Source organism: Mesocricetus auratus, unplaced genomic scaffold, assembly GCF_017639785.1.
Source record: "Mesocricetus auratus isolate SY011 unplaced genomic scaffold, BCM_Maur_2.0 Super-Scaffold_100010, whole genome shotgun sequence".
NCBI lineage: Eukaryota > Metazoa > Chordata > Mammalia > Rodentia > Cricetidae > Mesocricetus > Mesocricetus auratus.
The window spans coordinates 10,119,835-10,146,301 of record NW_024429194.1 but is presented as its reverse complement, the minus strand read 5'-3'; the positions used below and the strand labels follow the sequence as shown (position 1 = coordinate 10,146,301).

The window sequence follows — 26,467 nt, the reverse complement described above, 5'->3', positions numbered from 1 at the left end:
TCTTCTTGTGTGATGTAACCAGCTTATCAAATTGTTCCTGGAGAGAACTGTGCATCACAGTACAAATGCTTCAGTTCAGGAGTTAATGCAAAACCTTTGCTCATAAGGACTGGTCCAACTGAGCAGAAATCGGGAGGACACCAAAGCTAATCTGCAGCAGATTCCCTGAGAGTAGAAAAAATAAGTTGTAATACACAAGTGCATTTTCTCCTGGAGGCTCCACCTGAGATTTCCATCCTGTCTCTCATTTCCACATTGAGCATGGAGAATAGAAGCGTGGCCTGAGGCAAAGCAAGGCCTATTCCTCTAAACTCTTCAATAGTGTCACCATTGGCAAATGCAGCTGAGTTAACAGTGTGAGTTACAGCACATATATTCACCCGACCCTTGTCCAAAGCTCTGCGATAACAGCATTGGGCAGTGAAACGTTAGCAGCAGGCTCGGGTATCCCATTCTCCAGCTTGATACTCATTATCTGAACCCTAGTGTGGAAATATGTGCGAACACTAATAAAACCCAAGGTCTATTTCCATTCTGTCGTATGCAAATGAACATGTTAACATTTGTCACTTCAGGAAGGGTGAAAAAATATTATACCCATTCTGTTGCTGAAGAACTTCTCTGCCTTGGTGATTGTAGCTTGAAAGATCTCTGTATTCTATACTCTCTGCCAACATTTCACCTGGGAACAGGAAGACAGGAGGGAGGTAAGAGGCTTTTCCTGGGTCTTGGGCCACTTCCTATGGCCTGTAGGTCTCCACAGACTGAAAGGTTTTGCTTGAGCCACTTACTGGCTCCTCAACCCACTCATTCTGGAGGACAGTCACCGAACGCAAACTAATGCTGATGACGGTTTTTAGTCATGAAAGGTGTACAGATACTCTTACAATGCAGACACAGCCATCAGTCATATGACAGTGGGAACATAAGCTACTCTACAATGTGTCAGGATTTAAACCAGCCCCTTTTAAGTAGAAGATGGTTAACTTATCATTTGCATTTCAGAAAGGAAACCTAATCATGCCCCCCCCAAAGCACACGTTTCAAATTTACAAATGCCTATAAGTTTGTCTGAGTGGATTTCATAAGAAAGTCACAAATTTATATGACCCATAAATATTATTTCTCTCTCTCTCCACACAAGGCCCAAGCCACTATGTTTTCTTTGTAACCATTTCACCATGCCATTCACATTTTTTAACAGAGACTTTAGGAATAAGTTTTCACTTTTTCCTTGGTTCACACATCTCACATCTTGCTTGAAAAAAAGTTGCCTGAACTCTAAACTGAGGAGTTTCACATATTCTCCTCATCTCCAATGCAGTCTCTGCAGGGAATAATTTCCTGTGGGAAGTACGGGAGGGAGTGTCTCTACTTCTACCAAAAAATCCAGAACAGCTGCAAGTTAAAAAAAAAAGAAAGAAAGAAACCCCTATATAGAAAAATGTCAAACCAGGGGCATTTCTACCTCTCCTCTGAGTAAAACCAGCCCTCGTTCTGTTAGTACTTACTAAAAGAGATTTTGTTAATAAGGAGAATGGCTCAAATCCAGGCTAGGTGGCACTAAGAAGAAATCCACTCTTTTTCTCAGCATTGCAAAAAATACTCTTAAATGCTATTTGTCATGTCTGCCTTCAGATGATTAATGTAGTGTATTCTCTCTCTCTCTCTCTCTCTCTCTCTCTCTCTCTCTCGTCTGTCTGTCCATCTTTTCTTCCTCCTCTCTCATGATCAGTAATCATACTAAGGTTTCACTAGTCTCTGAATTACTGTACATGCCAATGGCAGAATTCTGCAAAATGCAATGATAATCCCACTGTGTTGAGTGTAACAAATTAAGTATGCATTCACACATTTGAATATAGGTACAACCTGAATATATTGTGTATATATTCATGCATAATATTGTGTTTATTTTGTATACAGATTAAAAATATATAATATTGATCTTATGCATATACATAATTCGTTAATTCCAGTATAATAAAATTTTATCATTTGATGGCCATTCAGATTAAATTAAAAGAGTACTAAAGTATATACATACATATAATACTTTAAAATATGTTAAGAATATGGCAATAGTATTTGTTTAGGCAAGAGATACTGTATGTTTGGTAAATTGTCAAACAGTGCCTAAATTACATTCCTGGGAACTTTTAAACTCCAGTTTAGAACTATATCAGAACATCTGTGAGTGGTCTAGTGCATGAGCTCACTTGCAAAGATATAGGATTGTTGTAATGCATATCAGTCGTTTTCAATAATCACCTCAGAATTTGTTTTAAATCACTTTGAAACCAGACACATAGCTGGCTTGAAGCATCAAAATTGAATGCGAACAGAGATGAGGTCATTAACCCTAACTTTTCATATCCTTTACAGCCATTTTGTGTTAGGATTGTGTTTATGTTGTTAGTCTCTTCAGAAAGATTTCCAAAAATCCTGAGTGATTCTAAATATTATGCTAGCTATTTAACAGTGTTGTCGGGGCCAAGGTAAGCATCTCAAAGCATATGATGTACTGTATTGCTGAAAATTTCTCTCAAATGGAAGCATAGTGTTAACACAGATGGGGAAAGACCTATGGGGCTCCAACCATAGACAAAGAATGACAGGCAACTGAGAAAAGCTGATCGTGGCAGAGTCCCCTAATTGGTGATCTAATACCAAGTGGTTAAGACTGCAACCATATACATACTAGTAACACTAAACAGACTGAGGAGGCTGCATTTGGATATTTAAATGTGTTTGTGTGTGTGTGTGTGTGTGTGTGTGTGTGTGTGTGTGTGTGTGTGTGTGTGTGCAAAATGAAAACAAAGACTTCAAGAGGGAGCAAGAAGGGGTGGCACATGGAAGTCATTGAAGAAAGGAAAGGGGAAATGATGTGATTATATTTTCATTTTAAAATGTCCATTCAACTTTTTAAAGAATAGGAAAATGTCAACATGGTGCCAAGGTTAAAGCTTTTAGCGGTGACTACTATAAAATAAAAAACTGTAAATAGAGGAAGCTGCTAGGAAATAATCAGAAAAGTCGATGCATATTCACAAGATTTTGGTTTCAAGGTTCTTGGGATGTTTATCCACTTTGCCTCTATAACACCAAGAAACAAAGTAGTGTCATTTATTTCTTTAAAATTTTTATTGCACCTATTTATTTCTATATAGGGGCATGCACAGACACAGGACCCCTATGTGGACGTAGTAAGATAGCTTGAACGTGTTGATTCTCTTCCACCTTTAGTCCTGGCAATTGAACTCTGGTCATCAGTCTAGGTTTTCTAAGAAGCTAAGTTAAATACTATGAGAAAATTAGTTCAAAGATAGTAGTTAGCCCTGTGTCACTGTTCTAAGCACAACTCTGGATACAAGTTAGGAATGTGCCTTGACCTTCTGTGTTCTACATAGTGGTTAGTTGATTATTGTCAGCCCTCATCGAAGAACCTTCCTTTTGGAATGACAGAGGCTGCTATAGAGACACACAAATGATCAAAATATAAACAGTTAGTAATTGTGAAATGATCACAATTGGCACATCTATGATGCAAAACCTATACCTCAGGCTCAGGGAATATCACAGGTGAAGGGTGCAGAAAGGTCTTAAGCACCAGAGGATCAAGATATCTAATGCTAAACAGTATCTGTCTTCTAAACATGGCAAGGAAGCTGTATCCTTGACTCCCATCAGTGTTGTTGCAAAACAAGAAATGCATAATGACAGCATCAGTTGACATGTCTGTAGGGGAAACTGTACAAGCCTCCATCACAGAATGAAGAGATACAGGTAATCAACAGCTGTGGCGAGACAAAAAAAAATCAGTCCTCTGTTTGAAAGAGTGCCTCCATATGTTATCGAATCCCAAATGATCAGTCCTAATTACATGTATGTAACAGCAATACTAAATGGGGTCAGTATGTTATGGTTGCGTGTGTGTGTAACTATTATAGAAGAAGAGATCATGAACTTGAGAGGCAGTGGAAACACAGCAGGAGTCGTAGGGGAAAGAAGGAAGAGAGAAAATGATATAAATTTAGCACTTGTATGAAATTCTTAAAATGTATATATATATATGTGTGTATATATATATAAATCAAGAAAATATATGTGTATATGTATAAAATATTTCTCTGCACATGAGTGCAGGTACACACAGAGGCAGGAAGATGGCTTCGGATCTCATGGATATGAATATAAGCAGGTATTAACTATCAGGCAAGAGTGCTGGAAACCAAACAGGTTCTCTGCAAGAACAATACCTGCTTTCAACTTCTGGGCCATCTCTCCAATCATTTGCACTTTTAATGACATTAAAAATTTAAAAGAGTATGTGGAAAGTTTTTGTAAATTACTCATTGATTCAAAACAGTACACACAGCAGTTATGCTTCATATAACATATATGAAACAGAAGGGTAAAGTAAAAGAAGAAATTAGATCTATATAATTTATGAAGTAAACCAATTCCAAGAGGACTTCTTTTATAATTGAAGTTTTGAGCTTTTTGCTTTAAAATTCTCATAACTGATCATAGTATTACCTGATATCTCATCAAAGAGTAAATAGTGTTATCAATATAAGCACAAAGAAAATATGTTATTCATGCTTAAATGATGAGATAAACTGGAGAGGCAAAATTACAAAGGCTTGAGTAATACCAGACATGAATATCTCTTGTCAAACCTACATGAATGAAGGAAACCTAAAACCATTTGCAGTGTATATAAAGATTTGTAAAATATTTTAAATAGAATTCACTTTTTAAAAAAGTCATATTGATCCATTCTTAGAAATGGTCAGCTCTCAGGAAGTGCTTTAAAGGGGAATATTTTCAGGACCCCTGACCATAACATTAAAGATGAACTGTCCTTCATGGAAATGAGCAGCATGGAGGTAACCTATATGCTGGCAAATGATGAAAATAATTTTATTTCCTATTTTCAGGAAATCTTAAGTCTTTCATTTATAGCTATATGACCTATATCATTAAACAAATACCCACAGTGTTAGGAAACAATGCCATATAACTCTGAGGCAGCTTTAAAGAAAGTGTCAAAAGGTTAATCCAATTCTACACTAAAGTATCCCCCTAGCTCTCCAAAGTAAAGTTTAAAACATATAATCTAGTCTCCTGTGTCTCTTAATCCTTTTCACCTATGATTAGTTCCTGTTTATGTTAGCAAGTAAAAAAGATTTAATGTTGGTCAAAGGTTCTCAGGGTGTATTTTCCTTTTAACAAAAATCAATATCCCTAGGAAATGTAACTCACTCTTTATAGGAGCAGCCCCTCAATCAGTAATAATAACAAAAATAGTTTGAGTTCCCTAGTTGAAGCAAGCAGGTTAGTCACAACTCAAATAAAAAATCAAAGCTGGTTACTAACAAGGTTCAAAAATGCTAGGCTTTCGTCAAGATTTGGATCAACATCTAAGTCTTGTAATTGTGCTTAATTGAACATTAAGAACTGCCACTGAAATGCAAGAAAAACAGTGATGATGTAATAGCCTACTGTGGAGATTATTCTTGTCTGGCATGTGGACTATTTCAAACCACACTTCATAAGTTGCGATACTTTTGACAACTTAATCTAAAGTAGATACTGTTTAAAATCCTCTGATCACTAAAGCGCTCTAAAATATGAGCCATTTAAATATGCATTTCCTGGCAATTAATGCCAACTAGTGACAGTGAAGACATGTTTCATTACAGGTTTGTAAAGAAACCACAGAAGAGGAACATAAGAGAATTATCTAGCACACACACCCGTAAATTCCTATGCTGACACGGAATAAACAGATTTCACACAGTAGTTCTTTAATCTTCCCTGAAGTATGATGATGGTCAATATCCCTTAACATAAAATATTAGATTTTGAACATAGTTATTAATCTCATTCAATATCCAATTTAGGAAAAGTTGTCAAATTTTCAGAGAAAGGATCAAGTATGCTTTCATAGTAAATTATTTTCCCATCTGACTACATGGATGTTTAGATAGAGATACTGATTCTGAAGCCCAACAGAAAGCAGAGAGTGGCCTCAGACCATAATGTCCAGGGAGAGGAAATACAAGGCCATTATGCTAATGCTACATCTATGTTAACAATCTATTCAAAAAATTACACTTAATATTCACACAAGAAAGACACAGACAAGTAGGTAGAAAAAAATCAACTTCAGCATAAATAAGAAAGGGATTCGAACCCTGAGTGTATGTTGGTGTGACTAGACTGCTTCTATACTCATTCTGAGTACCCAAAAGAAAGGAACTGCTTTGTAGAAGAAATACTTTAATAAATGTATTTCACCACCAGAGAAGTGAGCATCATGCCATCTGCCGTATTTTCAAAGTATATATGGTCCCCACATTATTTAGTCATCCTTTAAGTGTGATGATGATCACGGCCCCTGGCTGATTAGAGCTCATCTGACTAAAGGCAGACAAATGTCTTACACAGCAGAGGAAGTTCAATGAAGTCCCTACTCATTCTCTAACAGTCTATAAGGACCCATGTTGGTCCCATAGCTTTGGGACCATTTCTCTGTATGAATATTAGGGGGAAATCGGCATTGTAACAACATCAACATTCAATTCCCAGTCCTATAATATATTTGAGAAATTTATTTTTACCAAATGAATACGTTCAGATTTTATTAATGCTTTTAAGACACAGGAGACACACAGCTGATATTTGGGTTGTTGTCTCTGCAGAGAAAAAGATGCAAATGTTTAATGTCTATTACATAGTGAGGAAGAGAATGACTAAGCACATTGTCTTACTTAGGACATCTAAGGTTCAGACCCCAAATCAAATACCTTCCAGATACGTATTTATAGGCACAAGATTATTTCTGTTTCCTTTCCCTTCTCCAAATATGCTGTGTTCAGTGTAAATTTTGGCCTCTCTTCAATAAAGAGTGCATTTGGCAAAAGCAGGAACATTTTCTCAGCTCTGTAGGTGATGACTAGTGGTTCAGCGCTCGACGGCATCATGGTTATTATCCCCAGGTCTCTGGTTTCAATATACGTAACTCTTTCCTCCTGAGCATTCATATATGTGAGATTCAACTACCATCACAAGGCATAGATAGGTAGTGTGGTCACTGGTAGCACCTGGTCATCTTGACCTGTCTCTGCTTCCCCAACTCTTCCTGACTCATGGAAGGTGGAATATTAGATTGACATTCTCATACATAGAACAACTTTTAAGTGAAAAGTATGAGAGCCCTTTCTTTCATGTAATCACTGCTCATATGTGCACCCTCTCACATAAGCAACAATTTTTCTGTGAGTAGTTTACTGAGAATCTGAACACAGGGAGGACACATAAATGTATAAAATGACAATAATAATGGCTGTCATTGATCAAGCAGGTGTGAAACACCAGGGAAGAGCTAGAGTTATGACCAACAGTCCCAGAGGCTGTGTGACATCTACAGGCGAGCTCAGTGAGTCTATTTGCAGGTAAACTGAAACTCTGTAATTGAGCTTCCTCCCCTCAAGATGTTGGGCACAGTCCTGGTTTCAGATCCCCAATCTGCCATGGTGCCACCTACCCTTAAATTGCTGCTTACAGCCTTGCTTCATCTCTGGAGTAACACGTCTGTGTTGGAGCCTGCAAACCACCGTGTCTTCATAACTGAGGAGTTACTTTGTCCCACAAAATACAGAGAAAACTTATTCCTAACAAAGGAAAGTAAGATCTAGTCAGTAGGGAGATGTGGGGTGAGCTGCATCACTTTGAACTGGGAATTTTTCAGTAGCGTATTTAAGGGAAAGAGCAATGTTTGTTCTTTGCCTTTGAATTGCCTTAGGCTCCCTTGACAAGAAGTCCATCCACCTCACTTAAAGAAAGCCTCTTTTCCACAGGAGGGCGTCATTGAGCACAATCCAGGCCTCCTTACTGTGCTGAGGTGAATCTTGAACTGGAGAAGAAACCACCTTTACTTATTCAGCCTCTGCAATTTTAAAATGTTGCCTTCAAAGAAACAGTAGATCATTGGACGGGGACATTCCCCTTTTCAAAGACTTCTCTCTCCAAAAACACATACACGTATTTCTAAATGGTGAGCTAATACATAGATTGGCTTAGCTGTATAATTACTGTTTTCCAGGAGACTGGAGATTTTTATTGTTCATTAAAGCCAGAGGGACTCAACCTACACCCTAACCTTTTAGAGTTAATGTAGTTATGTCAATTTTCCATGGTAATTTAAACTTTTGAAGTGTGTAAATTTGGTATAAAAAAACACAATATGTGAACTTGAAAAGTAGTAAAATATGTACTAGAATTTGACCACTGTCTAATAACTGCTAGCATTTTGGTGCCACACTAACTTGCTTACTTTACGGATAACCATAGACAAACAGATTTAGAGAAATGAATTATGGACAATGCCTTGTTTCAACTAGTAATTATGCTGGTAACATCTCATGTAGAACTGCATACTTGCTCCCTACAGTCTCCCCTTGCCAATATATAACATGAATTCATATGTTTTCCTATATCTTTTATATACAACCACTTATAAAAATCATTAAAGGACTTTTGACTGTTTGCTGCACAAAAATTACACATTACATTTCATTATGCTATTTTCTTCAAAAGTATCTTGCTACTATTTCTCTGAGTATGTTTAAACGTAATCTGTGCTTTTATTTTTAATGAAGCATAATAGTGTGTCATAGTGTAGATGTGCCATATTTCCCCCATAATTTTTAACAATTCGTTTCTATTTTATTTTTAAAATTTTACACAATATTTTTTGAACATCTTCTTTTGCCTCTGCCAAGCCAACTCCTCCCAGCTCCTCTCTTCCTCTCTACCCATCCAACTTCATACTCTCTGTATCTTTGTCTTTCTCAAGAAAAAGAAAAAGAAAATGCAATTTCACTAAAAAAAGATTTTTACAATCCCAAAACAAAGATAATAATACATAAAGACAAACAAATACGGAGGGTGTTCCTTGTTGGCCTACTACTCCTAGGCACAGGGTTTTCCCTGGAAAGTGGTTGAATACACCCAGTGACACTCCACCAGAGAAGATAAATTCCTCTTTCCCAGCAGGTATCAATTGCATATAGCTTCTTAGGTGGTGTGGGGATGGGGACACTTTGTGTCTTTTTACTCATTCTCCACCCTAGGGTTTTGTCTGTTTTGAACTTCTTTAGGTTTTGTGCATGTTGTCACAGTCTTTGTGAGTTCAGACTGTATTGATCATGCTGTGTCTGGAAAGTGGTGTGTCCCTGGAAACATTTGCCACCTCTGCAGCTGACAGTCTTGTGCCTCATCTGCTACAGAGATCCCTAAGCCACAGGGAACAGTTTGATAGAATATTTCTGTGAGTACCAAATGCTCCATAGTCTCCCACTCCCTTCACATTGCCCAGGTGTGGGTCTGAGCATTAATCACTATCTACCGCAAGAAGAAGCTTCTCTGGCAATGACTGAATGATGCCTTCATCTATGAGTATAACAGTACGTCACTAGGAGTCATTATTAGCAGGATAATAGTAGCAGGTTTCCTACTTTTTTGATCTAGGCATCTTTTGTTTCTTAGAACTGAATTCATTATTTGCTATAGGTTTAAGTATGGGATGTTTTCATTTTTTCAATTCTAAAAAGTTTCAAACATCCTTCCTGATTTCTGTCTTGGACTGATTTTCATTAGGTTTCCATGGATCTGTACATTTTCTTCCATTCATGTTGTTGTTGATTTCCAGCTCTAACACATGGTGGTCAGATAGGATGCAAGGTGTTGTTTCAATTTCCTTTTATATCTCTTGAGGCTTGTTTTGTGCCCTGATGTGTGGTAAACTTCAGAGAAAGTTCCATGGGCTGCTAAGAAAACAGTCTATGCTTTAATGTCTGGGTGGAATGGTCTGTAGATGCCTGTTAAGTCCATTTGATTTCTGTGTGTTTCTTACACGCAGTAGGAAGATGGATCCTGTCTTCTAGTCTAATCTGTTTGCATATATGTTTTATGGGGAATTGAAATCACTAATGCGGAGAGTTTTTAAAGAGTGGTATTCAATTCCTGTTATTTTGTTTTGTTGGTTTGGGCCCCTCCATTTTGATTAAATGTTCTGGGATTACTTATTGCTTATGTCCTCTTGAGAGTAATTAACCTTCTCTTCAGACTCAAGTTTTCCTCCCAATGCCTTCTATAGAGATGTATTTGCAGACAGGTACTTCTTAAATTGGTTATTATTACAAAATATTTTTTTCTTTTTCTTTCAATTGTGGTTGATAGTTTTGTGAGGTAGTTGGGAATGCATATTTGGATCTTGTAGAACATCCTGCCAGGCCTTTTGGTCTACAGAGTCTGTATTGAAAAGTCAGATTTTATTCAAACGTACCTGCTTTTGTATGTACTTTGTTCTATCCCCCTAGGGCTTTTAATATTTTTTTTGCTCTGTACATTTAGTGGTTTTATTATTGTGTATCATAGGGAGTTTCTTTTCCGGTCTTACTTAGTGCTCTGTGTTCCCCTTGACCATTCATAAGCATCTCTTTTTTTGGACCTTCTATGACTTTGTTAATATTAGTTTCCTGCCCTAAATGTAAGTTTCTTTTCCTTCCTCTAAATGTATTTCTTTGTAAATTTGGTCCTCTTATAATGTCCCAGATTTCTGGGATGTTTCACATCTGGATTTTTATTTTCTTTTTTTTTAACATTGAACATTATCTTTGACTGAGCTATTTCTTCTACCCTGTCTTCAAGACCTGATTTTCACTCTTCCACATCTTGTACTCTATAGAGGAGGCTTAACCCTGAGCTTAGTGTGACATCCTAAGGTTTTCATTTCCAGTTTGGGTTTTCTTGAATCTTTTTCTTTGTTAAATTCTGCATTTATGTCTTGAAATGTTTTAATTGTTTCATTCACCTGTGTTTCCACAGTCTTCATTAAGGATTATTTACTTCTTAAGGTCCTTGAACATATTCATAATTGACATTTTGAAGTTCTTGTCCTGTGCTTCAGCTAAATTGCTTTTTAGAGAGCCTAGTACAATAGAGTTGCTAGCTTCTGGAGAAGGCATACTGTCTTGTTCATTCATGTTTTTCTTTTTGTGCTAGGGTCCCAGCAACTATAGTTATGATATTTAGCATTTTTCTTGATGTAGATATCTAGTCTTGCCCTTCTCAGGTGGGTGTTCTGGTCTTTTGTTGCAGGTTCCTACTCTGGGTCCTAATTATGTGTGGCAGCTGTGGGTTTCCTGAGAGAGGGGTGTTCTGTGGGTCAGCAATCAGTCACAAATGAATGGAGTTGGACTAGAAGGGAAGGCTATAAGGAACTGCTGGGAAGAAGTAGGAGAAATCTGGGTCTGCCTCTATTTTTCAACTAGGAAAAGGAATCTTTGAACTCAATGTGTTAGACATGTAATTACTTTAACCAATATATTTTCAGAAACTGTCAAAATACGTGTTTATGGGTACATGTATGCATGCCTGTTTATGCATGTGTATGCATGTGTCTGTATGAATATGCATGTATATGCATGTGTCTGTGTGCATGTAAATATTCATATGTGTATACATGCATGGGTGTGTAGTTTAAGATATTAACAGAAAACTTTTCCTTTATCCAGAAGCTCTGTTTTACAAGGATATATAAACAACAAAGAAATGTCTGTAGCTTCAGTATGAAGAAGGTAAAAAATTTTTCAAAAGCATCTCCTGTTCAGTCTGTGTAATGTGACATATATGCTTGCTGACTGCTTGTGCTTTGCCCTGGGGAAGGCTATTGCTCCCCATTTTCAGCCTTCCTTAGCTGCCTGTAGTCTTTGTGTAGGACTAAGGCCCTATTAACTTTACCCCTGCTCAGAAATTTACACCATCCACATTAGTACATATACTTATGTTGCCCTTGTTCAATGCGTGTTGATAGCCATGCTGGTGAGACATCATGGAAACATCCACACAAGTAACATTGACAGACTGAGCAGATTGTATTTATACATATGCATGTATCTATGTAACAACAACTAATGAAATAAGAAGCCATGAGTTTGAAAGAGAGCAAGAGAAAAATATTTTAGGGTTTATGTGGAGGAAAGGGGAGAAAGAAATTATCTAGATATAATGTAATCTCAAATATATGTATATATCTTAAAAAGCATCTCTCACTCCTTCTTTGATGCAATTGTCCACCTGTTTAGAGTCTATACAACAAACACAAAAACAACTCTGTTACTTTATTGCAATAGCCAGAAATAAAATTTAAGTTTCTAAATACAAGAAATTTTCACATTGTTTTAACTACTTTTCAGTAGCTCTCAAAAATATTAACTTAGGGAGCATTTGAGGATCACTGCTTCCTGTAGAAGGAGTGATGGGTTAATGTGCTTGACAGGGTAGGCGAGTGAATTGGTGAGTGACAGAGTGGATGACTAGCTGGTTTTCCATTTTTCTGTGCTCTCCTAATTCACAGGGCCTATTAGCATTTATGGAAGTTATTGCATTGAAACTGTTAGGTGTAAAAGATTAAAACCACTAAGAAATAAAGCCTCAACAATAATTTATCATTAAAACATGTAATAGAATTTATAACGTACTTTGAATAAGAGTTAAGAACAGTAACACTTCAAAAATCCAATAAAAGGAAAATTTGTACTCAACATACATTGCTCTGTGCCTGATGATATTATATAAAGCTATTTTAGATATTGTTTTTAAGTGACAGAGAGGGAAAAATGCTATATTAATTGAGGAAAAAGTCTTTGAATAGGAATACATTGACTTGTAAATTATTGGCCTTATCTTGCTCTTTTATGTATGCCCAGAATAGTGACAGCATTTTCAACAATGTTCCAAAAGCCATTTAGCTTACAAAGTGGAATTATTGTGATACGGTACACTTAATGCGTTTCTTCTTCATAGCATCTTATTTCATAAAAATCAATTGGATTTTATGCCTTGCGTAGGAGCCCTTCTTCCACACTGAAGTCAGAGCTATTATGGGCAAGCTGGGCAGATAGCACCAAAGGCATTAGAACCTTTCTACATCGCTTATTGTTGTATACAATGAGCCCTAAGCACTCCATCACCACACTGTAGTAGCGCTTTTTCTAACGTATCCATTGTAGAACTCTCTATAGAGAACCATTCATATTATACAGGTAGGCAATAGAGTCTTGAAGCTTTTCCAGAGAGTAGATGTATTTTCATTCGAAAACGAAACAAGAACGGAAAGCACTTGCCCCATCACAAGCTTCACACAGAAGTGAGCGTTTAGCAAATAGTTAGCCTATGGTAGGCACATGCGAGGCAATGTGTAAATACATAAATGGAAGCACTTTTCTCATATATGCAGGGATGGCATAAGAATGAGAGTCACAGATAAGGGAATGTAGGTTCCATTCAGATAGAAAAAGAAATGGCGTTTCATTTGAATACGAAAAGTTAGAACTGACTCCATGCTGCATTTCAAGTTGGCCACACAGTTCCCTAGTGTCTACTTGCAGGTAAGGTCTCAGATGAGGATTGCACCCAAGCTCTTCAGAAAATGTTGTTTCATTCTAATGCCATTTGAAACTTCCTAGTCCAACTCTTAGCAAGCCTCAGTCTATAGATTTCCTTCCTGGCTAGTAATGAAGAAGGAACATTCCTGAAATTGTCCTCAGTGAAAGAAGTTCACGAAAGCCTTCGCTTGCATCTCTCCTCACTGAATTTCTGAATATTGTCATCCTTTTTAGAATGTTTATTATAACAGTTATCTATCATTAATATTTTATTATACTTTTCTTCAGATTTTTTGTATACACAAACACTCACTTATGGTTTCACTTTAATGCATAGTGAGAAGTGTCATGAATAGTGGGGCTTTCTTATTGCAATATTTTTCTGATTCTCCTTCTCTTTCGCATTGCTTTATTTTCCCCAAAATAAACATCAACAATTTTGTATAGTCACATGTATTCTTAATAGTTTTCTCATACCATACACTCACGTATAAATGTAAATATCTGTACATGCACAGTCATAGCCTTGGTTATGTTTTCTGCAGGCAATATGCTCCACTGTAATTTCTGTTAACTAAAAAGGAGGTTATGAATTGTTTCCACAAACACTGTTTCTCCATGTAATCATTACCCACAAATGCCAAAAACATGAAACTTACAGAATTCATTCATGCATAAATATAAATTTCTGTTTTTTATTCCAAAAAGTAAAATGTTATTTTAGGATTATAATTCTTTGCTGCCATAGTGATATCTTATAAAGTACATTTTGTTCTATCTCTCTTTTTCAGGTCAACTTTTTTTATCTATTTGGAATAACTTACACATTCTTTTTCCTTTGGGGGATTTTGGAAAGTTGTGTTAGACCTACGTTTTCTTTTTCATTGCACTTCTGTGGACACCAAGCTGGTCTTCCAGTGCACAATCTCCTACCTTCAGTCTTAAAGAACTGCTTTGTGTTGCCTGTTCATTTTTGTTGTTGCTTATGTTTCATCTATTGATTTCATTATAACACTATTATATTTCTACTGTTAACCTACTACATGTTTAGTACCTGACACCTGAATATACTGTCCAGTTTGCCTCTTGTTGTAATCTACCTTTTCTCCTCTGTTCTTTAAGTACTTGTATCATTCGAGTGACAACTTCAGACATGAACAGCAAGTAGCTTCATTTTCTGTTTAGTGGCCCATAACCACTGCAGTCTGAGATAAAGACATGTATCCACAGAGAGATTTTTATCACAGTATGCATGTTTCATAACTATTCACATTGCTTTTTTTAATATAACAAGTCTTTTTCCCTAGCATCTCTTCATATTGCTTCTCTGTGAGTCTTGGAAATCTTTCCTGGGTCATTGGGACTTGAGTATGGCTATTAACTACCCCAAGTTCCATTACACTTCCCTCTCCCAAAATGGAAAGTGAAGCTTTCCATATCATACATATAGGGAGGGGAGCAACAGGCAGGGTGCCTTGTCCCACTGACATTCTGGGACGAAATCCCTCCAATCTCACATCTCTTATACATTCCTTGCCTCAGGGAGTAGATGGTAATAACCTCGCCACCCGATGTGCCCCCTCATCGTGTCTGCATCTGGTGTTGTTATCTATGCTCTGTGTCCTCCAGCCTCTCAAAAGATTAAATTCTCAGCCTTTCTGGACAGCAGTCCTTACTGGGGTGTTCTGGTTCCGATCTCAAGCCTGTCATCTGAGCTGGGAAATAAGAAGTCGTTCGCTGCTTCCTCTCTTTGAGCCTCCTTTGCGTCATGTTCAAGAATGAGGAGTGAGGTGTTTTCAGGTAGCTACCTTCTCACATCCTCCCCAGGGACCAAAGCAATAATAAGCGGACTGTGCGACCACTGCACTATATAATACTAGAACAGAGTCAGTGAAATGTGGTCATCAATGTCTTGCTGCGTTTGGTAAAATTCTTTAACGACAAATTCACTTGCTTCTCCTTCTCATTTCCTCCAGAATTCTTCATCACTTCCTAGTCGGAACACCTGCTGCCTCCAAGGAGTTCTTCAGTAGCTGGTGTGTTCTTCCTATTGCAATCATTCATTGTTTTCTGTCTGCACAGGAAGGATCCTTTACAGACGGACTCTGCTGCCAATGGACACTGATGCTTGTATCTGTACTTCCCTTTGCAAGATATGTGGGTTTGAGAAACTTCAAATTCAGTTTCCTCGGGTAACAAGTTACATTAATATTACTCACCTTATAGGAATCAGTTAATAGTTAAATGTGGTGATGAATAAAAATATCGGACTTGGGTTCCTTTCACTGCAATTACGTATACTACAGCATTAATTAACTAATCTCCTACATTGGCTAAAACCAACATGTGGAGTCAGTGATTACTCTGGGAGTAATTCATAGACTGTGTGAAGAGCAAAGTGAACTACTGAGCCAGAGAACTTAGAACAATATTGACCTATTATGCTGAAATATTATAAGCACACCCTAGTTGTACTTATTTTTAAGACAGATATCAGAAGAAAGTTAATTTAGTCATATAGATTAAATGAAATGGGACGGTCAAGAATAACAGATTTACTTATAACTTCACAATGTCCTTATTAACGTTGATACACAAAGTAATGTTTCACTACGGCATTTTGGTGCACATATGGTTCTCACTCATCCTCCTTCCTCGCTGTCCCGCCCCTCCTTATACTCCTTTTACTTCTCTTTCTACCCTGCCCAACAGTCGCCTCTTTTGCTTTCATGTCATAGTATTCCTTTTTATTTTTTTCTTTGACAGTGTTTAAATGTGAAAATCTTAGCTAGACCCAAAGATTGCATACATGTAGGACAAGACATTTTTAATTCAGTAAATAGTTTTTTCTATTCTCATGTGCAGTTTCTCTCTTTTAATAGCTTCCATTCAAAGCAAATATGTCTGCATGAGCATAAACTGAGTGTTTTTAAACACAAATAATCGAAAATAAGAAAAGAATATTGATACTTGCTCACCTCACTTGTAACATAGGTAATCAAGGAGAAAAATTTAAGCTGTGGGAAACTGTTTGGTTAGTAGTAAGCAACCACTTCATATAGGCAGTGAAATATGGCTTTGGGGCAGTAAAACAAATCTTTTTATATGCTCTTCTCAGTATTATTCCAAGATGACATGATTTCAGTACTGCTTTAGGAAAAAAGCCTTCAGACTTCTTATACAGGATATTTGTTAGAAATGCATATTCTAACAAATACAGAACGTAATTCTGTATTGTATATATTTAAGTACGTAACAAAAAATTCCATGTTTTATTTTTATGAATGAAATCAAATTAATACCTAACATCTTCCCCTATGCTTTGGTGATTTCTTGCCTTCCTTCCTGGCTTTGAAGGCCAGAGTCTTACACAAAGAAAAAAATGTCTAAGTAGGCATTTTCTATCCCTTTCACTTAGATCTCACCCCTCAGAATTGGAATGCAATAGTACGTGGTGAAAAGAAAAATATTTTATTTGGGAGTTTATAGTCAAATGCAACATATAACACAGAACTACTCTTTCTTGGGAAACATGGTATTTTTATTGCCTAAAAGAACTATGGGGATATCAAAACCTTACAAATGATTTGAGTACATCTTCAAAATATTTGTGCAAGACATGTTTCAAATACACTGTACAAGCTGAATCCTTTCCCTGAGATGAGGGACTGGTGGTCATGTGAATCCTCTGGAACTCTGATCATTTCTCCAGCCCTTAAGGGAATGAATACATTTAAGAGCAAATTGATAGTAGAAGATCCTGGATGGTCCTATTGAACTGCAACACACAAAACTACCAAGCATCAAAACCTTTACATCAGACTTCAAAGAGAAGACCTTCTGCTGTGCTCTTTGCTCTTATTCTGCTTGTGTATGGTATTGCAGCTGACAGCAGGCTGAACCAGATAACAAGGTGCTCAGTGGTCTGCAATATAAAAGTTTATCTTCATAAGCAAAGGAGCTTTAGCTTAAGCTCCCCATTGTCTTTAAATGAGAGTTTAAGAAACTCAGAAACCTCTTTGAATGGTAGCTACAGAAGATTGTTGTGGATTTGTGCTGCCTGCTCTACATAGACTTAGCATGCATTATCATAAGACAGAGGCAGAATTTCTCTAATTTGGAATACATCCTATTAATTCTCCAAAATGCCTTTTTCATCAGCCTTTGAACATGTCTAGTAGGTAGATTAACATGGTTCAAAGTAACAGGAGCATCCCTTAAGTTACTGTCTCATTAAGCTCCCGAGTGGCTGTTAATAAGATAGCTAAGAAGGGGCTTCCAGCGTGAATCTTATCAGTAATTTGATAGGAGAAGAAAACACTGGCCAACAGGAATGGAAGTTGTTAGTTACACATGTGATTTCTGAAAGAGGGGAACCTGGAAGATGAGGCGGCCATGCTCTGTCTTAAAAGCCACGCCCCCTCAACCCCAGGCTTGGAGACAGAGCTCCAGTCTGCAAGAGGGTGCTCCAGGGAAATCATTTCTCTTAACAGATTTGACACATCTTGCAATGGATTCACACTGGCTTGGCAAGCAAATGGATTAGCTTTGATGGTGTTGCCAATAAAGCCACAGTCTTTTGTTGCTGCGCAAACACATTTCTCTCTTTCTTTATATGGCCTCCAGCAAACTACACATGTTACTTTTGTTTGGGTAATTTACTGTCTTGGAAAAGGAAGTATGAAACGACTTTTCAGAGCAAAGCACCGAAACTCCTCGGCTGGCCGTGTCAGGATCATGGGCTTCAGGAATATCAGCACAAAGCTCTCCCTGATCAAATGGAAATATCCAGAGGGAAGGAATTACCCTCTTGCATCCAACCAGCAGAATTCCTCCGAACAGTTCTTCACAGGGCCTGCCTCTCACAGACCATCTGTTTCCAAACAGACTACTTTTCGCTTTATACATTACTCTTCGTGTTCTCACCAGCAGTGCCTCCAGACCCATTCCTTATCTACAGGATTAATAAAGACCCCTGCAACGAGAACTCTAGCTCACCCCCCCCAGCTTCTTCTCATTGTCATTATCTCGTCTTCCTTATAAAAAAATTTACACTTAAAAATGGAAACTGTGTTTCTTCGGCATATCCAAATCCTCAAATCAATGCCAAAATGTGCGTATTTGATAGCTTGATCACTTTTGATGTTCGTATTTTCTTTACGATTTTGCATAATTTTTTTCTTATCAAAACCTCCTGCTCACATGATTTGACGATTAGACAGGAAGCTAGCCATTTATAAGGAATAGAAAATATTTTTTCATTGTTTTATTTAAAAAACTAGGATGCTCTTTGATCTGTAAAGGGATGAGCTAATTGTGTACTTTAAATACCATGATCATAAGTCTTCTCTTTAAAAATAAAGCAATATTAGCTTATCTGTAGGATTTTTAATAGAATTTAAAACTAAAAAAAAAATTAATTCTTCTTTTCTGATTCTCAGTATGGCCATTAGGACATACAGATCAAAATCATGGTGAGATGCCATGCCAGCTATAAGAAGTAAGACAGTGAGGGAGTCAGTATATGATGAGAACTAGCAGAATGTGGAGAATTCCAGCCTGTGGGCATCTCTGGTGACGATGTAAAATAGTAATTCATTAAACGACAATTTCTTGATAGGATTGAAACAAAGTAACTAGTAATCCTATTTCTGGATATACACACAGATGACGTGGACACCAGCGGAGACCTGGACAGACACATTACACTGACTGATACCCATAGCAATAACATTCCCCAAAATGGAAACAGACCAACTCTGCTGGGGAGTCTTGTGTCAACTTGGCACAAGCTAGAGTTATCAGAAAGGAGGATAAGGAAAGGAGGTTAAGAGATGCTTCCTTGGGATCCAGCTGGAGGGCATTTTCTCAGTTAGTGATTGATGAGGGAGAGCCCCAGCCCTTTGTGGGTGGTGTCATCCCCGGGCTGGTGGTCCTGAGTTCTATAAGACAGTAGGCTGAGCAAGCCATGGAGCAAGCCAGTAAGCAACAGTCCTCCATGGCCTCTCCGTCAGCTCCTGCCCCCATGTCCTCCAACCCTGCTTGAGTTGCTGTCCTGACTCCCTTCAGTGATGGATATTATATAGAAGTAGAGGCCAAATTAACCCTTCCCTCCCTAACTTGCTTTTGGTCATGGTGCTTCGTTGCAGCAATAGAAACCCTACGATAGCAATAAATAAAATAGGGTCCATGCATCTAAATACTGTTATTTAAAAATCTTTAAAAATCTGTGAATTTCAGCCGGGCAGTGGTGGCGCACGCCTTGAATCCCAGCACTCAGGAGGCATAGGCAGCCAGATCTCTGTGAGTTCGAGGCCAGGCTGGACCGACAGCCTCCCAAACAATACAGAGAAACCCTGTCTCGTAAAACAACAAAAAAAATCTGTGAATTTCTAACACATACTATACCAGGTATGAAATTTGATGACACCATTTTAAGTGAAACAAGATGGATACCAAAGAACAAGTTCTGTATAACTCTATTTACATGAGGTCCACAGAGGAATCAGCCTCATGGGGACAGACCGCAGTGTGGTGCTTGCCACGGTCTGGGAGCGGGAGGAAAAAGCAGAGTTATTTAATGGCTATTAATTTCTATCTTGTGGCATGTAAAGATCTGAGAGAGGCAAGCTGCATGGTCATGTAATGTGCTACATGGCACTGAATAATAGTATGCTTAAAAATAGTAAAAGTCATAAAACTTTGTTATGAATACTTTACCACAATATGACATTTTTGTTTTGAAAAGTACATATGGGCTGGGTGGTAGTGTCACACGCCTTTAATCCCAGCACTGGGGAGGCAGAGGCATGGGAGTCTCTGTGAGCTCCAGGACAGCCTGGTCTACAGAAAAAGTGGCAGGACAGCCTCCAAAGTTACAGACAGATCCTATCTCAAAAAAAAGTGTATGTTCTCAGTAGAGACTATGTTTTAAAAATGTGTGTTCACATTGTTTTGATGTCATTTTGTTCATTTAGCCCAGCAAATGAATTCACTTTCTGATTTAGGATTTAACAAAATCCCCATATTCTCTTCTGAGCCTAAAAGTAAGAGTGGATATTTGGGACCTAATAAAACCCAAAGCCTATCCAATCTCTTTGCTAGAGAAACAATTTTAAAACTTCCTATTGAGTCAATCTCTCTGAAGACAACTTAGGAAACCTGACACCAAACCTAGAAATACCTCCACCAAGGGTAAATAAATATGCCAATCTTCATGTCTGTGGAAAACTAAGAGATGCTGTTGATTTCTGCTACTCAGAGAAGTAACCTTTTTGCCTAAAGATGCTAACTTATAAACAGCTTTTGTACATACACTCCTAAAGTATGTTGGTTTATAAATAGTTCTCATTTATGTATGTAACCTACACTTTCCTAAAGCATGTGTGTGACTGGTATTAACCACAGAACTCAAACAACAAAACACTGTGTCTAGTTTATTTACTTCTCTTAACCACGTTGGGTTCCTCTCTCCACCTCTAACCCCTATTTCATGCCCAATGTTTGTTTTCCTTCTTGCTTTGGTTTTGTTTATTAAAATACAATAATATTAAGTTGGCTTAAAAATAATTTCATAATAAATTATACCACTCCAACCATATTTAAACCATGTTTAATTTAAATATTCAGAAATGTCTAAGATATTTTAAAATGACCACATGTCCCAGGTTGTTTTGTAATTACGTTGGCAACAGTTTTAAACTGCTGTTGTTACTCAAACAAACTAATTTTCACTAATGCTGACTATTCTTTACATTCACCATATAAAATAAACTTAAGGGAATTTTTATTTTTGTTTGTATCATCCCCTTAAAATGTAAACAACTATAAACCAGAAATTTTGTATCTTCTACTATGTACTAGTTCCAAAGAAAAACACAATTTAAAAATAAGCTCATAAATTAAAGGGCAGTAAACATGTGACATGTGGCCAGTGCCTTATTGCTTCTTGGGAGTGTAACCATGCCATGAGGAGGACTGCTATACATTCACACACACACACACACACACACACACACACACACAAGAACACATGAATATACACACCTTGATTTTTCTTACTTTGAATGTTGTACATTTATATTAAAAAATTCATTCTTGACTTTTGAAAATATTATGAATTTTCAGTTGACTCAGAAAGTCTGCTTATTTTCCTTGATTTTTGCTTTCATGTTGACAGTATATTCAGATTATGCCAAAATCTAGTTTCAAGTAAACCAAAAGTACCAATCATTTTATATTTGTCTGAATGATACTATTTACAACTTTTCTTCTAGTATTTTCACTGTGATATCGTATACATTCATTTCCTGTTTCCTGGTAACCAGGAAAGAGAAAGCAGCATTTCCAAAGACCGTCTATCCTACAAATACTCATGTAGGCACAAGGTTATCAGAGCCATCCCAGACAAATATCTCTTTAGTCTACTGGTACTCTCAGAGAAAGGTCCTCTTTTTGGTCTTCAAAAGTCATTCTAGATATCCCTTGGAGCAAACACCTGCTTCACACTGCTACGTCCACATCTTAATCACTGTTCTATTGCTGTGATAAGACTCCATGACCAAGGCAACTTATAGAAGGACAAGATTGGGAGTTTACAGTTCTAGAATGTGAGACCATGGCCATTATGTGGTGGGGAGTATGACAGCAGGCAGGCGTGGCCCTGGAGTCTTAGCTGAGAACCCACATCTGATTCGCAAATAAGAGGCAGAGGGAGCTACTGGGGATGGCATGGGCTTTAGAAACCATGAAGCCCACACCAATGACGTGTCTTCCCAGCAATCTGTATTTATCCTAAATCTTAAACCCTTCCACCAACTGAGAATCAAGCATTCAAATATGTGGTCCTATGGGGGGGTGTCCTTTTCACTCACACCATATCCCACCAGTTATTGTGGGGAAAGTCCTTCCTAATAACTGCACTGCTCCAAACTTTTTATGCTGTTAGTAACTTGTGCCCTGTCCCATGGCTATCCCTTCACCTAGCCTCTTAATTCTCTCTTTGTGTCAGATAGTTTTAATTCAACACACGACAGAGTCATCTGAAACATGGGAACCTCCATTGAGAAAATGCCTCCTGTAGGTCATTTTCTTAATGAGTGACTTATGGGGAGGGTCAAATTTGGGTGGTGCCATGCCTGGGCTAGTGGTCCAAGGTTCTATAATAAGGCAGGCTGAGCAAGCCCTGGTAAGCAGCACCCATTCATGGTCTCTACATCCACTCCTGCCTCCAGGTTCCTGACCCGTGTTGAGTTCCTGTCCAGACTTTCTTTCATGATGAACAGTTATTTGGAAGAGCAAGTCAAATAAACCCTTTCCTTCCCAAATTGCTTTGGTCATGATGTTTCATCACAGTTATAGGAACTCTAACTAGGGCTGAAATTGGTAGCAGAAGTGGGGATATTGCTGTGACAGACCCTACCGTGTGTTGGGGTGGGGGAATTATAAGGGGACTTTGGAGCTCTGGAAAAACCCATTAAGTGATCAAAGCATGGTGAGCTTTGATTCATCTACCTAACAAATACCTAGTGCAAAGTAAATCTCCTGTGTAGGAATAGGCCTATATTAAATATGCTCAAAGATTGAATGTACTTCTCTCAATCTCTTCCTAAATTTTCTGGAATACATTCCAGAGTTTGGGAGACAGCAACGTTGAGAGCAATACAGATTGTGGAGGCCCTGACTTGTTACATTCCTGAAGGAAGGTCGAGAGTCTGATAATGAGTATCATAGCCATTTCAGAGTGTGTGGTTCTGGTTAGCTGGGGGTGAAGAATCAGCTGGGATTAACAGACTACCAGAACTGCTGAAGTGAAACCTTTGCTTTGCTGGGACCCTGGATACTGGTCAGCTGAAGCTGAGAGATCAGCTGTGAATAAGAGACCAGCATCATTGAGGGCAAAGCTGTGTCCTAGAGGTGGCTAAGATTGTACCTTACAGTGGCAGCCAAACTGCTTTTGAGGGCATAACGGGGTCAAGAAAGCAGCTGGAGTTTTGGAAATTCTGGCTCAGACTCAGATGGCCAGTCTGGAGGCTCTTAGGAAAGCCCAGGAGAAGCTACTTGCAAAGGTGCAGCCCAGTTGCAGCAAGACACCCCAACACTTTGAAGATGACAGTACCGTGGGATGACCACCAAGAACAGCAGCCACAGAGGAGTGGAACCAGATGTAGCCTAGAAGACAAGCTGTGTGTGCTGCCGAGGGAGAAGTCAGAGAAGTGACCCTAGCACTTTTGGGGAGCCCATGAGATCATAAGTGGATCCAAGACAATGGGTTATGCCCCCATTCGGAGTTTTGCTTTGTTCCAATTGTGACTGCGCCCTGGTTCTTTCTCCCTGAACAGAAGTGTTATAACTTATTTTGACAGGAGCCCACAATTGAGAGAATTGAACATTTAGAAAGATTTTGGAATTTTTACAAAGACTTTGGGTTTTTAAAAGAGATGGAATAGTTTAAGAGACTGTTTTTTTTAAGTGTTTGAATTTTTAGACTGTGGAACTTTTAAATTTTGCAGTGTTTATATTGTAATGTTGATATTCTTGTGGCATCTTGGGGATGAACAAGAAAGGAAAGGCTATGGCTTAACAGTGACATGTTTGTGTGTTAAGTTGGCAAGGGTTCACTGTGTATAGATTATTGTTAACATTTGTTTGAAAGTAGGAAAAATTAATTGCTTTGCAGGTCACTTGTACATGTTCCACGGTTCCTCTGATTATCCTAGCAGTGCTGAATATATTGATTGCAATATTCTCTACTGTCCACCTGGGCTTTATATAGAGACATTGTTACTTCACAAGTTCTTCTATAACTTTCATGGGATATTAGAAAGGATAAGTTATCAAATCATTTGAAATAATAGACCCAGGTATCACCAAAATAGAAAGGTTTCTATACATTCTAACAGGGTCTCTGGGGAAGGTCGTTTACCAATGCCTTTAAGCATGCATAAGAAATCATTCGTAGACCTACAGAGATCCAGCAGGAATAAGCCTTGTCAACTACTATATGGGAAGATGGTGAGGACCTAGTGTTGAGGGAGCCAGGGAAGAAGGAATGGCTTCCACAGAACTCCCCTAACCAGCAACATCCCCCCCAAAAAAAAGAAAAGAAAAGAAAGGAAGAAAAAAAAAGAAAAACGGGGTAGCCAGGGCAGTAAGTGTTGTAACCTTATTCTCTTTGATCCTTCCACAATCCATATGGTGACTTCCCTGTGACAAATTTGACCAAGGGAGTGTTTTTTGTCACTTCTATTAGTCAGCACCTAGAGTACAATAAAATAAAAGGAGTGAAAACAAAATAGGTAGAGACAGGTTCTTGAGAGGCAATCATAAACTCCCGAGTCTTTTGACCAACACCTATAACCTACTATTTATAACACCTTTATTTTATTAAAAAGTCTGTGTGTATGTGAGTGTGTGTGTGTGTGTGTGTAATGTGTTTTTAGGTATATGAAGAAAACTTAGTAAAGATTCAACAGAGCAAGGATATATATCAATTAATAATCATATGGCCTCTGGTGTGTGCAGACAGCCTAACTCAGCCCTTTGGAATGGGTACTGTTAAGATTCACATGTTCCACTCCAGGAAACAGAGACACAGAGGGCTCCTAAAACTTGTTCAGGGATGGAAGCAAGTAGAAGAGAATGGACTTGCCTCCTAATAGAGCAAACATCATCTGAATACACCAAGAGATGTGTTTGTTTCCCCTCTTTACTGGTAAATTGTGAATTTTAAACACTGCCTCCTCTGCTGCACTTCCCCCTTTCATTTACATTCCTCATGTGAATTCTATTAGAACATGAGACCAGAGACACTGACCTAAGGAAAAGGCTGCACAGAGCAAATGCCATGTGTATTCTCCCTAGGTGAGTAGCCAGTAGTGCTGATTTTCTGTTAGCAAATAGCAAAAGCTCTACTATATTGCAAATGTGGTGAAAAGCATGTTGCATAACAGCTTAGGTTATTGGGTAAGATAGTGTAGCTTTAGTATCTGACTTTCTGAGGTAATTCAAAGGAGATTCCAAACAACATGATACCTTCTTGGACAGTTGTGTCTACATCTGGATCTACATCTAGAAGCTCCTTGCAAAGTTTCTCACAGGATAACAAACATGTTGTTACTTACAGAGAAAGAAAATATCAGTAAACTATTCCCCAAAACAAAAAATAGTGAAATTTCCCTCATGTTTCTAAAACACAAAAGGAATTTCTCTTAAAGTGTATCAGTTTGTAGGTTTGAATTTAGCCCCCAAAGAAAGAATTACACATTATAGAAAGAAAATGATCTGTAAACTCATGATGGATTGGAAAACCAAAGTAAGTGGGGAAACCATAATAAGTATGGATGGCTTCATTTTCCTATAATATAAATTAACCCAAATGAATATAGTATGCTATTGTTTAGTCCAGTTTGGTCTTATTCCTTCCTTTAATTTTTTGTGGTGTGTTTTGTTTTCGCCTTTAATTTGTACTCTGGGGATCTTACCAGTGGGTGGTACTGGCTTTTATTCTGTGCAGTATTATTAGATATTATTAAATGTTTCATTATTTTCACATGGAGTAGTAAAAAAGATCCTTTGAAGTTTAACCACAGATTCGGCAGAACTGAAGATAACAATACATTTTTGCAGGAAACTCCTGCTGATATAAATTATATTTGGATCACAATCCATCTCAGACATTATGGAGAGTAACCACAATGAAACCAGGCTGGTTATACACTAAATCAATTGAGATAATTGCTAGGGAAGGTAACAAAATCATGGTGGAATTATAGATCTTTATGATTAATGCTACAAAACGCTCTACCTAATACTCTAACTAATACAGTTGTTCTGCCTGTTATGACTACTAAAAAAAGTCAATGCATTCCTAAATGCATCAAAAAAGAACTTTTACCAACATTGGATCAAATTTTAAATATCTACCTATTTTAGCTGAAACCATGTATTTTCTCCTGTTACAGAATGTTATTAAGTTACTTACTGAAAGCAATTGACAGTACAATCAT

General features: G+C 37.8%; 2 long non-coding RNA genes across 3 annotated transcripts in view; both read right to left on the bottom strand.

The window, feature by feature from the left end:
- Positions 1 to 26,467, bottom strand: part of LOC110342217 — a 164,087-nt gene that overhangs the window by 96,627 nt on the left and 40,993 nt on the right. The gene's annotated exons all lie outside the window — the stretch shown is intronic.
- On the bottom strand, positions 6,610 to 23,661 carry LOC121142727. Its single transcript, XR_005879782.1, has 3 exons — positions 23,578 to 23,661; positions 7,556 to 7,682; positions 6,610 to 6,704 (listed from the first exon to the last, which is right to left on the bottom strand). It is a non-coding gene; the product is annotated as an uncharacterized LOC121142727 (long non-coding RNA).